We start from the raw sequence: 12359 nt of genomic DNA on the forward strand, positions 1-12359 counted from the left end.
TGCCGCAGGGCAGGGGTGGGAGGCCACATCTCAAAGTGGAGGAGGGGCAGGACTGCATGAGAACCCGAAGAGACAATGTTCTATGGGGTGAGGTCTGCTTCCTGGTCGGCCCACGGTCAGGTCTCCCTCCTGTTTTCTTCCTCAGCGATTGGAAAGATGGGAAGGAAGTGCTTCTCTGAGCTGGACTTTCCATGCAGCTGAGGGGTCCACGCCAGAGAGGGTCAGTCAGATCTTGGCTGACCCTTGCCCCGATTTACACACGGGGAAACTGAGGCCCACCCACGAAGGGCTTCTGCTCCCTGCCTTCCTGCTTCTGTTTGTTGTGTGAAGAAACGCCTGCAGCTGTGTTTGCCACTCCCCCAGCCGCGTCAGCCCTCACTGGCCTTGCTCAAAGGGTCTCTCACCTCAGGAAGACCCGATAGGGCACCACTCAGCCCTGTCTGCTGAGACACCCTCAGTATGGCTCGGGCCTCCAGAGCATTTGTGTCAGTGGTTGGGATGTGGCCAAACTCCTTTCAGCCCTTGAGCACCAGGTGAATTGAATCAAAGCTCAAGCTATCCACCAGACAGAAGAGTCTGACTTGGCTTGAAGCATGGAGGGGGTGCCCAGAACCCCACTCCCAGCTGTGCCTCTCCCAACCCTGTATCCCCTAAAGTTCCCAAGTTCCCCAAAGAGCTCAGCTTGTCAACCCTGACCCAAAGCACTACCCTCCTTGGAAGTGGTGGAGAACCCTCAGAAGTTTCTCCAGCCTTTGCACCTGCTGTCCTATCTGCCTGGAATGTCCTTCCTCACCTCTTTGCCTGGGCCGACGGAATTCGTTCACTCACTCATTCAACAAATATGTGCTGGATGCTTACTCTGTGCCAGCCAGAGAGCTATACTCTGGGGATAACAGCTGTCTGAGAGCTTAGAGACTTGGGGACATATAGAGTTTAAGCACAGGTGCATGCACACACAATAATGTCCAGTACAAATAGGAGCAGACCCTATAAAGGAAAGGAGAAACTAAGAGTGAGATCTCATTTGATGGACTGAGGGAACATGGTCTCGGGAAGGCTTCCCTGAGGAGCTGACTTTTTACTTGAGTTTGGGAACAGGAGGAGGACGAGGAGTTAGTTTACTGAAGAATGAGAGAAAGAGTGTGCCCCGCAAAGGAAACAGCATGTGCAAAGGCCCTGGGCTGATAACTGGTTTGGTGAGTGTGAGCAAGTTCAGATCAGTAGGACTGGAGCCTATGGAGTGGGTGGGTGAGGGAGAAAGAGTCAGATCATGCAGGGAGGCAGAAGCAGCAGACTTTGGTCAAGGGACCATGTGGGTAGCAGGAAAACGGAAGGATCCAAGAGAAGGAGCCAGAAGAAGAGACTGAGAAATAGGTGGGAGAAAATCGGGAGAGTGGCCTATCCCAGCCGCCAGGTGAAGAAAGGCTTTTGTGAAGGAGAGAGTCATCAACTTCTTCAGTAGAGGAGTTATCTCCTCCAGGAAGGCTTCCTGGACTCCACGTGTAGGGTTAGGGGTTCCACAGTGCCTTGGCCTCTCCCATCAGAGCGCTTTCCTCTCCCCCAGGTTAGCCTGGAAATGTCATGAAGGCAGAGACAAGGTCTGACTTGCCTTTCCAACCCCAAAACTTAGCACAGGACCTGAAAGTAGCTTTTGTTAAATGAATGAACATAGAGAGGACGTGCCTCTGAGCCCACGGTTTTCCTTCACTGGCGTGGTCCAGGAGGCTCCTTCTGCTCTGGACCTCCCAGGCATGCTGGAGCCAGACCCGTCTCAGCTGGACCTGGGACCACTCGCAAGGAGAGCCTGGGCTCTCCTCCATTCCTGCCTGACCCCTTCCTGAGACTCCCTCTGTCCCTTCGCCTCTTCCTATTGGCTCCTAGGCACCGAGCTGCCTGACCAGCTTCCAGAAGACCAACAACAGGCTCCCATAACAGGTGAAGAAAAGGTGCCTCCTGTGCATGGGACCCTTCAGTTAGGGTGCATACCATTCCTGGGGTACCAGCCTCACCCTGCCCTGAGGCTGCTGTTAGCCAACCAGGAAACAGCAGGTCAGGGCTCTGGGGTCCAGGTGGGGAGATGGAGCCCTGGGAGATTTAGAGCCTCGCTTGGCCATGGGTTGGTCCCCCAGAGAAGGGTCCATGCCCTCTCTGGAGTCGCATTCAGGCATGGCTATACCAAGTTTCAGGTGAGCACTTCCGGGGACATGTCTCAGATTGTCTGTCTGCCCCCCGCCTCCCTGGGGAACTCATCACTCAATCCAGCCTCATATCACTCGTCTGTCTCCCATTTGAGGCTGGGAGCTCTTCCAGGTCAGGGGCCTCTCTTTGTCTCTCCCTCCCTCCCTCTTTCTCTCTTTTCTCCTTCCATTCACTAAGCACAACCATTTCTCCTGCTTGAGCTGTTCATTTCTGAACCCGTGCCCCTGACACACAGCTTGGCACTTGGGGGTCACTCAGCATGCATCCACTGGCCACCTGGCTGCCCAACGGTGCCAGGTCCATGGGTTGGGCCTTGCCAAGCTCCCTGGAGGATTGCAGCTCCGAACATGGCAAAGGGACCCTCTCCCTGGAAAGAGCTGAGCTCTTGCAGGAGGAAGGAAATTTGGCCTTGAATCTGTATGGAGGCCAGGTCTGGCTGGGGTGGGGGGAAGGTGGGAGTGGGGTCCAGAGGGAGAAGTCAGTTTTCTTCGCAGGAACTGTGGTCCCAGGAGGAGCTGGAGTGAGGCCGCCTCTCAACTGCCCCCTTTTTGGCCAACAGGGCCTTCTCTCTGCTGAACCCTAAAATCTGCTGCCCCCCACCCCACCTCAGCCCCTCAGGCACCCTGGCCCTCCTGCTTTTCTCACGTGCACGTTGCCCAGAGACAGCCAGGGTGCCCTGGTGTGCCAGCCAATGGGCAGCCCCCGGCCAGGCTGAGCAGTGGGGGTTTCGGTTACCTGCACCCCCGGAGCTCCAAGCCTGCAGAACCTGCCCCAGCCAAGCCATTCCGAGTCCTACAAGTCCCGTCCCAGGCTCTCAGCAAGAGCTCCGTCCTGGCAACTGTCCCCCAACAATCTTCCCCGGGGTTTCCAGCCAGCCGGGAGGCTGCAGCAGGGGCAGTGGGGGCAGCTCCCGGTGGTCGCCCCCGGGGCCCTGCAAGGTGGGCCGTGCTTGCAGCCAGGCGTTAATTACAGGGTGGTTCCTGATGCCTGGTCCACCTGTATTTATCTGCAGGATCTCACTAATTAAATTCCCCACAGCACCTGGTGGGCTTGGGGACCGGAGCGAGGCAGACAGGCAAGGGGGCTGCAAACTTCCTTCCTTTCCTTCTTGGCCAACAGCAAAACAGAGGCAGCCCAAACTCCCTCTCCCTCCCCTGACGCTACTCATGTCCAGAGTCTGAGGGGCTGCCCCCAGCTCTGCCCAGGGGGTGGGGGGACCCTTCGGCCTTGTATCCCCTCTCCCCGGGCCCCCCCTTGCCCACCCACAGGCCCCAGGATCAGACAGTGCCCAGCCTCCTGACGGCCTCCCCCCATCAACTCGGATTCCTGCAGCAAGCAGAGAAAAGTCTGCCGAGCAGCGAGGCCGGATCCCCAACTCTGCCACTTTGCAGGGGCCGGGGCCCTCTTACCGTAGGAGTCGTCTTGGTCCAGGAGGGAATCGGGCTCCATGGCGAATGGGCCCCCAGCCCCTGGCCCCACCTGATTTATGAACCAAGGCTGTCTCCATGAGCGTCTGGGCTTCTCCTTTTGTATTCCATCTGGCGGCTTTTCCAACTAGATGACTGGGTATTCCTGCAAGCAGGCCCCTCTCCAGCCCTCGCCTTCATACAGTACATTTAAAGTAGCAGTAACCTCTTTTTCCTCCCCCCACAGCCGGGCTGGAAACATTAGAAGGGACCGAGGCAGCGAGATGTCTAAAATAGGAAGACGCCGGGACGCTTGGCCTGGCTGCCGGCAACGCTGGCTGTGGGGTCTGGCCGGGGCTGTGAAAATGGAAAAGCTAAGAGGTAAGGCTGCGCTGGGGCTTAGCATCTGGAAGCTGGCTCTGGGGCCCCAGGGTCTGTTGGGGGAGGGGAGCAGGCTGACCCACCCGTGGGAGGGGTTGGGGGAGGGGGGGCTCGGCTCTGTTCACCACCCAGCACCCAAACCCCAGGGGCTTCTCCCGGGCCCTGCTGGAACCTCCCACTCAAATCTGTTCTACAGACATTTCCTGCAGTGTGGGGGATGCAAAACTGACTCATCCCTCCATTCAGTTAGTCATTAACTTTTTTCTGAGCATCTACTCCACGCCAGACACTGCCAGGTGCTGGGGTAACAGCGGGGAGCAAGGCGCGGTGTCTGGGCTCATGGAGCTCACAGGTAAGCAGGTCATGGCCAGGCGGTGGGGGGGTGGGGGAGAAGTGCTGCAGAAACAGAGAGCAGGGATGTCTCCCCCGGTCCGGGAAGGCTTCCTGGAGACACGGGCCCCTAAGGATGAGTAGGAATCAGTCAGGGAAGGAGCAAGTGAGGGGGAAAGGCGTGCCAAGTAAACGGAGTGACCTGTGCCAGAGCCTGGAGCTGACGGGGTACCTGGGGCATTCGGCGCCCCCGAATGAGTTCCCGGTGGTGGGAACAGTGGCTGAAGGGGGGGTGGTGCGGAGAGATGGAGCCAGGTAGGGAAGCAGGAGAGGGCCGGGCAGGGTCTCTCGGGGATGTTCTCAGGCCTGACCCCGAGGATGGTCTGTGGGACTGACACATTCCAAGTTGTCATTTGAAAGGCCTCTGGTTCCTGGAGCGGCTGCGATGCTGGGTACCACTCAGTGAGTGGCCCCGGAGCCGGGTACCGTTCCGAGCATTTATCCACATGGTCTCGTGCACGGCTCGGTGGCCCCTCGCAGAAACTCTGGCTATCCTGTTTTACAGATGAGGACAGCACAGCCTAGACAGGGGGAGCCACATGTCCAAGGCAGCGGGTGGCCTCCAGGGCAGGCCTGGGCCCCAGAGAAGTTACAGCCTTGGTGCTGGGCGGGGGGAGGGGAGGGGGGGCAGTGGGGAGGACAAAGATGCAGTAATTCATTCAATCTGCGTGCAACCCAGAATACAGACCAAGGCCATAGGCTTGTGGGAGAAGTGCGTCATTTTGGCCCAATCAGGGAAGGCTGCCCAGGTGAGGAAGCATGTGAACTGGACAGCGGGAGGAGAGCAGATTTGGATGGGCTGAGCAGGGGACAGTGAGGGCATCCCAGGCAGAGGGAATGGCACAGGCAGAGGCATGGAAGGTAGCATGCAGTGAGAATGAGAAGTCACTGGGAGAAAGTCAGGGAGATGGGTTGGTCAGGGCTGGAGTGAGGAGGACCTGGAATGACAGTCTTGAAGTTGGCGTCAGGCAGCCTCAGAAGGCAGTCTAGAGAATGGCCTCCTTTCTAAGGAATGCCTGGGCATTCCCGCTAGCAGCCCCTTGCCAGTCTTTGTAATGCTCTGCACTAAAAGCAGGGGAAAGCTCTCATACATAAAACAAACAAAGCAGGAGAGAGCTTCCTGCCCCACAGCACTGTGAGAACATTAGAAGCTGCTCCTTTGTGACCAGCTTTTTGGAGACATGCCGTGGTTCTGGTGCCCAGGCAGAGGACATCAAGAGGAGGGAGCTGGGGGACTGGGGGACAAGCTGGGAGGCTGGCAGGAGGGCCCAGGCCCGGGAGTGGCAGGAAGTAAAGACCCACCCGGGCCCCTCCCGGCCACCTTGTGCTGCCCAGCTGCTCCCAGAACACCAGTGTTGGGGGGGGGGTCACCCTTTACCCCTCCCTCCAACCTCAGCTGCCAGGGCTCCCAGCTTCCAACCTCCCACTGCCTTAATTACAGGGAAGCCAAGCCCTACCCAGCCAGCTGCTGACGTCCAGCTCACAGGCTCTCCTACTCAGCGGGTGTGGGGGGCAAGCTGCCGTGTGGGGGGAGATCTAGGAGTGAAGGGTCAGGCCTGGGGACCACCAGCCAACAAGTGAGCTCAGGCCCAGCTCTCCTGTCGGCTCTCTGGGGCCCTGAAGCTTTTGGGGGTTCTGGGGTCACATTCTAGATAGAGTGAGGGGTTGCCGAAGTAGACCCTCGGACTTATATCCAGACTCTGCCGCTTACTAACTGAGCGACGCAAGCTAGCACCCTTGGGAGTCTCACTGGTAGAATGGGGCTCCTCATAGTGCTTCCTCATGCAGTGGTCTGAGCCTTAGGGCAGGACCAGGCCAGGCATGTGTGATGGTTAAAATTAAAGGGTCCCAATGCTCCATCTTCTCCAAACTTCGATCATCCTGACTGCCTAGATGAGGGGTAAGGCAGGTGGGGGAGAATATGAGCCCATTGTACAGTCAAAGAAGTTGAGGCTTTGAAAGAACGGGCTCAACTTGAGGGTCTTGGGCGGGCTCAGTCTACACCCCCACTAGGCTGTGCCCCAGGGCCCACTGAGAGCAGGAGGTGGGGCTCCGGGGGGGAGGGGACCTGGGCTCCAGGCCTGGCTGGGTCCCCAGGCCCTTCCTTCCCTGGCCAGCTCTTTCTGACAAGTCAAGGTCAGAGTTGGATTAGCCTGGCATCTCCCACACGGTCCCAATTCATTTCTCTGTTTTTATGAATTAGATATGTTTCTGTGCAACCAGAGCTCCGAGCTCGGGGATTCATTTACAGTAAATGTGTCTTGAGCACTGGTCTGCATGGCCTTCCCTTGGTGACACAACAGTGCAAAACAGACTTGTCTCCTCCCGCTTAATAGCTGCGCCTGCTTTGAGCCACCGCCCTACCGATGGACGCCTAAGTTGTTGCCAGTCATCCAGGATGAGAAACAATACTGTGACGGGTCTCTCGAACATTCTCTGTGCACATCTGTCTCATGACCTCCCTAGGGTAAAACCCTAGATGTGAACTTTTGGGGTCAAAAAATGTCAGCCTTTGTACATTCCTGGAGTAGCAACAAAAGGCATTCAAGTCCCATCTGGTTCTTTGACTCATTCCCGCATGTTCGGGGAAAGCAACCAGCAGTGGGCAAAGCTACTGAAAAGGCCCTGAGGTGGGAGTGAGCTCGGTGAGCAGGGGGGACAGAAGAACGACCAGTGTGGCTGGGCGTGGGCGGACAGTCAGAGGGATGGTCCCAGAGAAGAGAAAGGGCACAGAGCCCACCTCGCGGAGAGCCTTGTGGCCGGGGGAGGGTGGGAGCCACTGCAGGCTGAAGCAGGAGAGGGACATGAAAGGCTGCTGTGAGCAAGGTGGCCCGAGGAGAGCCAGAGTAGATGGAGAAAGGCAGCGGCATTCAGGATACCTGTAGGGCCCTGGGTGCTGCTGGCCGATCAGACGTGGAGGAAGGGACAAGTCCAGGAGGACTGCAAGGCTTTCAGAGTGGTTTACGGAGCTGGGGGAGGAGGGGGTGGAGAGGGTTTGAGGATGGAGATGTCAAGCTGTGTGGTGGCAAATTCACACAGACCCTTGGGGATGTCCAGGAGGCCGTGGCTGCAGGCTGGGGCTGGGTGGAGCAGGGGGGCCAGTGGGTCTAGCCGGGGGTCGCTAAAGCTCTGGACACAGCCCAGCGTGCCCGCCCACTGCGCCGCCCTGCTCCGGCGACAGGAATCCCCTGGTTCCAGACACGACTTGTCACTCTGTGTAAAGAAAGGGAACTAAGAGTCACTGATGGCAGCTGGCCCCAAGTTGTGGCTCCACAGAGAGAAGTGGGCAGGAAGGAGCAGGAAGGGGAACCCGACAGTGGACTCGTGGTGGTCAGCTAGTCCATTGCCTCGCCTGCTGGGGACCATACGCGATCTGCACCGCTCGCTCTCTCTGCCCCTGCTGCGCCCTAGGCTGCCCTGAGCCGGGGAGCCAGAGACTAAAGGGAGAACTGAAACCTAGGGATGTGGAAGCTGGAAGAGTGTACGTCCAGGGAGCCATCTGGTCAGCAGAATCAGGAAAGCCTTTGCAGAGGAGGGGCCAGCCAAACGGGACTGGGAGGGATGAAGAGGAGTTCGCCAGGCAGATGCAAGGCGTAAGGGCAGGTGACGCTACTGTACGGAACAGCCCACATTTGGGGCCACGAGAGCTTTCAAGTCCTTCTCGGCCCTGAGTTCTGGTTTTCTAGCTAAATCCTGCTGTTCAAGCCCCAGTGGAGCCCGTGGGGAGCCCACAATGTCTGGCTCCTCCTGGGTCTCTGAGCTGACGCTGCATTGCCCCTTTCCGGAACGCAAACCGATGTGGCCAGCGTCCACTCAGGAGCATCCCAGCTGGGTTTCTAGGGCGAGGACAGGTAAGCCGGCCTGGTCCAAATCCCAGCTCCCTATTTACCAGCTGGGCTTCCCTGGGCAAGTGATTCCATTTCTCAGAGCTTCAGTTTCCTTGTCTGTGCTGTAGGGTAAGGGCAGTCCCGGGAGGGCTGGCTGGAGAGTGAGTTAATGCAGATAGAACTTAAAAAGGAGCCAGAGGAAGCACTCCTCCTTCCTCACCTCTTCTCTTCCTCCCCTCTCTTCCCTCCTGCCCCCTCGCCCTCTCCCAGCCCTCCTCCTGGGCCCCTCCCTCCCTCTCTCCTTCCTCTACAGCCCCACCAGCCTGGCTTTTTTTTTTTTTTTTTCCCTTTTTTAGATTTTTTTAAATTTTATTTATTTAATTGACAGAGAGAGACACAGCGAGAGAGGCAACACAAGCAGGGGGAGTGGGAGAGGGAGAAGCAGGCTTCCCACCGAGCAGGGAGCCCGATGCGGGGCTCGATCCCAGGACCCTGAGATCATGACCTGAGCCGAAGGCAGTCGCTTAACCAACTGAGCCACGCAGGTGCCCCCAGCCTGGCTTTTCTTATTGCCCTTCCACTCTCCCCCTGAGGCCTGGTCATTTCCTCTGCTTGGACCGAGATTCCCCCAGAGCCTCACCCCACCTACTATAAGGTCTCTGGTCAAACGCCACCTCCCTGACCATCCTCTCTAAGATATCATGCCCTACCCCTGCCCCTCTCATCACTCTCTATCCACCCCTGCCCCCCAACCTTTGAGTTTTCTTCCTGGCACTTAGCATCCCATGTGACACTATATTATATATTTGTGTAGTGTCTGTTAGCCCCAGCTTACTTGTAGGCTCCGTGCTGTACCCCCAGCAGTTGGAACAGTGCCCAGGGAAGCAGACCCCCCAATAAATATGCGTGGGACAAAATCTTTGTGGAAGAACCAAGCATCCGCTGTAATGGTTATCTTTCCCCCCACTGCCTCCTGCCTTGATTTACAAGCACACAATCTGGGAGCTCCCACTGAGCGCCCGGGCACCTCACGTCTAGACTCCTGTGTGCCTCCCTGTCTCTTAATGCGTATCTGGCTGGACTGGTCCTCCCTTCTCATTAAAAGGCTGGGCCCCAGCAGGGAGACCAGAGGGTCTTCTCCTGGGGGAGATGCGCCTACTATGAATCTGGCATTCTCTGCATCCCACTCATCAACTTTCCAAGGAAGGTTTTCTGAGTTCCATTTCACAGATGGGAACACTGAGAGGCTACACCAAGTCTCAGAGCTGGGACTTGTGGCCGTGTTGTCCTGGCTGGAGGCCCCCCTTTGCCCCCACTGTAGCACCCAGTGGGGCCTCCTAGGGCGTGTCTGGGTGGGGGTGGCAAGGGAGGCTCAGAGATGGGACAGACCAGCCTTTGGTGGTTCTACTTTCCCTCCTGGGCACCCCCCCACCCCGAGCAACTGTCCTTCACCATCTCCTGGGTTTAAGGAGAGGGGTGGCTCTGCTTTTGTGGCTCATTGAAAGACCTCAGAATTGAGGGTTGGCAACTTTTGACAAGTCGTGAGCCAGCCAGTGGGGCATGAGGGCACGTCACCGGCTGGCCCTGTCGTCTGCTCCACTGGGGGAGGAGGGGCTGGGCTCCTTCCAATGACGGCAGCCCCGGGGGTGCACGGGGCCCTGGTGAGCTCCCATGTGCTCTCCGAGAATCCTAACCACTGTCCTGAGGACAGCAGGACTCAGGGGCCAGAAATGCTCATCGACCTCACACGGCCAAGAAGTGGCCGGAGTGGGACCCAAAAATCTGGGGCCGGGTGAGAAATTCGAGTCATCCGTGGCCCTGTGGGGAAGGTTGGTAACTTGCCGCTGGTGGCCACCGCAGGCTCCGAGGCCAGGACTCACCCACAACGGGCCGTGGCTGCACAAACTTGAGGCCGAATTCTCATCAAAGAGCCTCAGATCTTTCCCGGAAGGAGGTGAGCTCTCAGTCAATGCCGGGAGTTCGGGGATTTCCGGGGCTGAGAGGATGGGGACGGTCACGGTCCCCAGGGTTCTGTGAAACCATCCATTTCATGATGGACCATGGGGCTCCATCGAGAAATCCCGGCTGCCGCAGCCCAGGGCCTGCCTCGCCCTCCGTCCGGGAAGCCTGCCGATGTCGGCACGCCCTGCATGTGGGCAACAGGGTTGAGAAACGTCTGGCATGAGGTGAGGGGGATCTTCAGCAGCTGGCAAGGATAGTGCTCTCCGTCCTCTCCCCAAACCCCCAGATCTCAGCCCTGTGCCTGGGACCAAAGTGACTGGTCATCGTCCTGAGAGAACCCCAGGCTTCCAAGAGCCCCAGGTTGGAGGCTCATCCAACTGCAGCCCCCTGAGAGGGCAGGAATCTCCTCCATAACATTCTTGATCCAAACTCTGCTTGCTTACCTCCCAGGATGGGGAACTCGCTCTCTGTCAGGCCGTCAATTCCCTCTGACTCCAAAGTAAGGTCCCCACTCAATGGAGTCATGCTGTGCCATCCTGCTGCTACTCCAGATTGGCCTTACTTTGCTCGCCATGGTCACCCCGCGTGATGGTGCCTTAGGAGAAGCCCCTGTATCATCAGAACGCCCCCACATGAGCTCAGCTCGCAGCACTCCCCCTGAACCTCACCCTCCACTCCCACCCCATGCTTCCAGGCTAGTTTTCAGGTTTTGTGGTGAGTCAGGGGAAAAATCATGAAGCCTGGAAGCACTTTACCCACAAAGCCATGACAGCAATTCGTGCCATTCAGCCGACTTGAGCCAGAGACCGTGTCAAGTGCCAGAGACCCAGAAATGAATCAGTCCATGCCCCTGAGGATCCCCACCAGGATAGGGGTGGGAGGGTGCAGAGGCAGGCGTACCTGGGCATCAGCCAGAAGCAGGGGGTCAGCAGAGGGAGCTCTCCCCACTGGTCACAGGTGGGTTTGCAAGGCTCTTTCAGGATGGCTAGTTTTCCAGCAGGTAGACAAGGGGAGGTGGTGGGGGGAGAGAGAGAGAGAGAGCATGGAGGGTGCACAGACCGGAGAGCAAAGGCCAAGTAGTGGGGCCACCTAGCCGACTGATTTGCTTGGGACAGAAGATATCAGGATCAGCACGCTTTATCTGTAAAGGCCCAGACGGTAAATACTTGGGGTTCTGCAGGCCATTTGGTCGCCGTTCCATTTTCTCAGCTCTACCGTTGGAGCTCAGAAGCAGCCAGAGAGGATGAAGACATGAATGAGCGTGGCTCTATTCCAATAAAACTTTATTTGTTGACACTGAAATTTGATTGTCACATAATTTTCTTGGTCATGAAATAGTATTCTTCTTTTGATTCCTTTCCAGCCATTTACAAATGTAAAAAGCATTCTTAGCCCACGGGCTATACAAAAACAGCTGATGGTTTGGATCTGGCCCTTAGTTTGCTGATCCAGGCACCCCCCCCCCCCCCCCCCCCCGCCCCCGCCGCTATATGTGTTTGGGAATACTGGGAGATTGTGCTCAAAAGTTGGGTAGAGGGCGCCTGGGTGGCTCAGTTGGTTAAGCGACTACCTTCAGCTCAGGTCATGATCCCAGGGTCTTGGGATCGAGTCCCGCATCGGGCTCCCTGCTCTGCGGGGAGCCTGCTTCTCCCTCTCCCACTCCCCCTGCTTGTGTTCCCTCTCTCGCTGTGTCTCTCTGTCAAATAAATAAATAAAAAATCTTTAAAAAAAAAAAAGTTGGGTAGAAGTGAGCCTTGGAAACCAAGGGGAGGCTTTCTAGGTTGGTTTGGTCAGTGCTTGGTTACAGATCCCACACCCACCGCCCTGGGGGAACTCACCCACTCACCCATCTACCCACCTTCCCACCCAACCCAACTGCCATCAAATCAAGTGCTGAAACATACAGTGGGACAATTTCTTTAAAAATGTGTGTCCGATGACATAGGAATACAAGCTTATTGTTCAAAGGAAAGTTGGTAAAGTATAGACTAATAAGGAAATTTTCCTTCCAATCCCACTGTGTACCCAGGGGTGACCATAGTTAGAAGGTGGGTGAGTGTGAGCCCAACATCTTTCCTGTGCACATGGACACGTACACAGATACGCGCACACACACACACACACACACACAGGAGTATGTGTTTACTCACACCACACATAGCACATCCTATATAATTATTCTTCTGTCACTTAG

At 57.0% G+C, this 12359-nt stretch overlaps 1 protein-coding gene across 1 annotated transcript in view; it reads right to left on the reverse strand.

The window, feature by feature from the left end:
• Positions 1-3651, reverse strand: part of DAB2IP (DAB2 interacting protein) — a 188021-nt gene extending 184370 nt beyond the window's left edge. Inside the window, exon 1 of the mRNA XM_035015901.1 lies at positions 3609-3651. The gene's annotated coding sequence lies outside the window, so the exon portion shown is untranslated. The remainder of the gene's footprint in view (positions 1-3608) is intronic.
• Between the last annotated feature and the right edge of the window lie 8708 nt (positions 3652-12359).

This window comes from Mirounga leonina, unplaced genomic scaffold, assembly GCF_011800145.1.
Source record: "Mirounga leonina isolate KUSES-001 unplaced genomic scaffold, KU_Mleo_1.0 Mir_170, whole genome shotgun sequence".
In the NCBI taxonomy this organism is placed as follows: Eukaryota; Metazoa; Chordata; class Mammalia; order Carnivora; family Phocidae; genus Mirounga; species Mirounga leonina.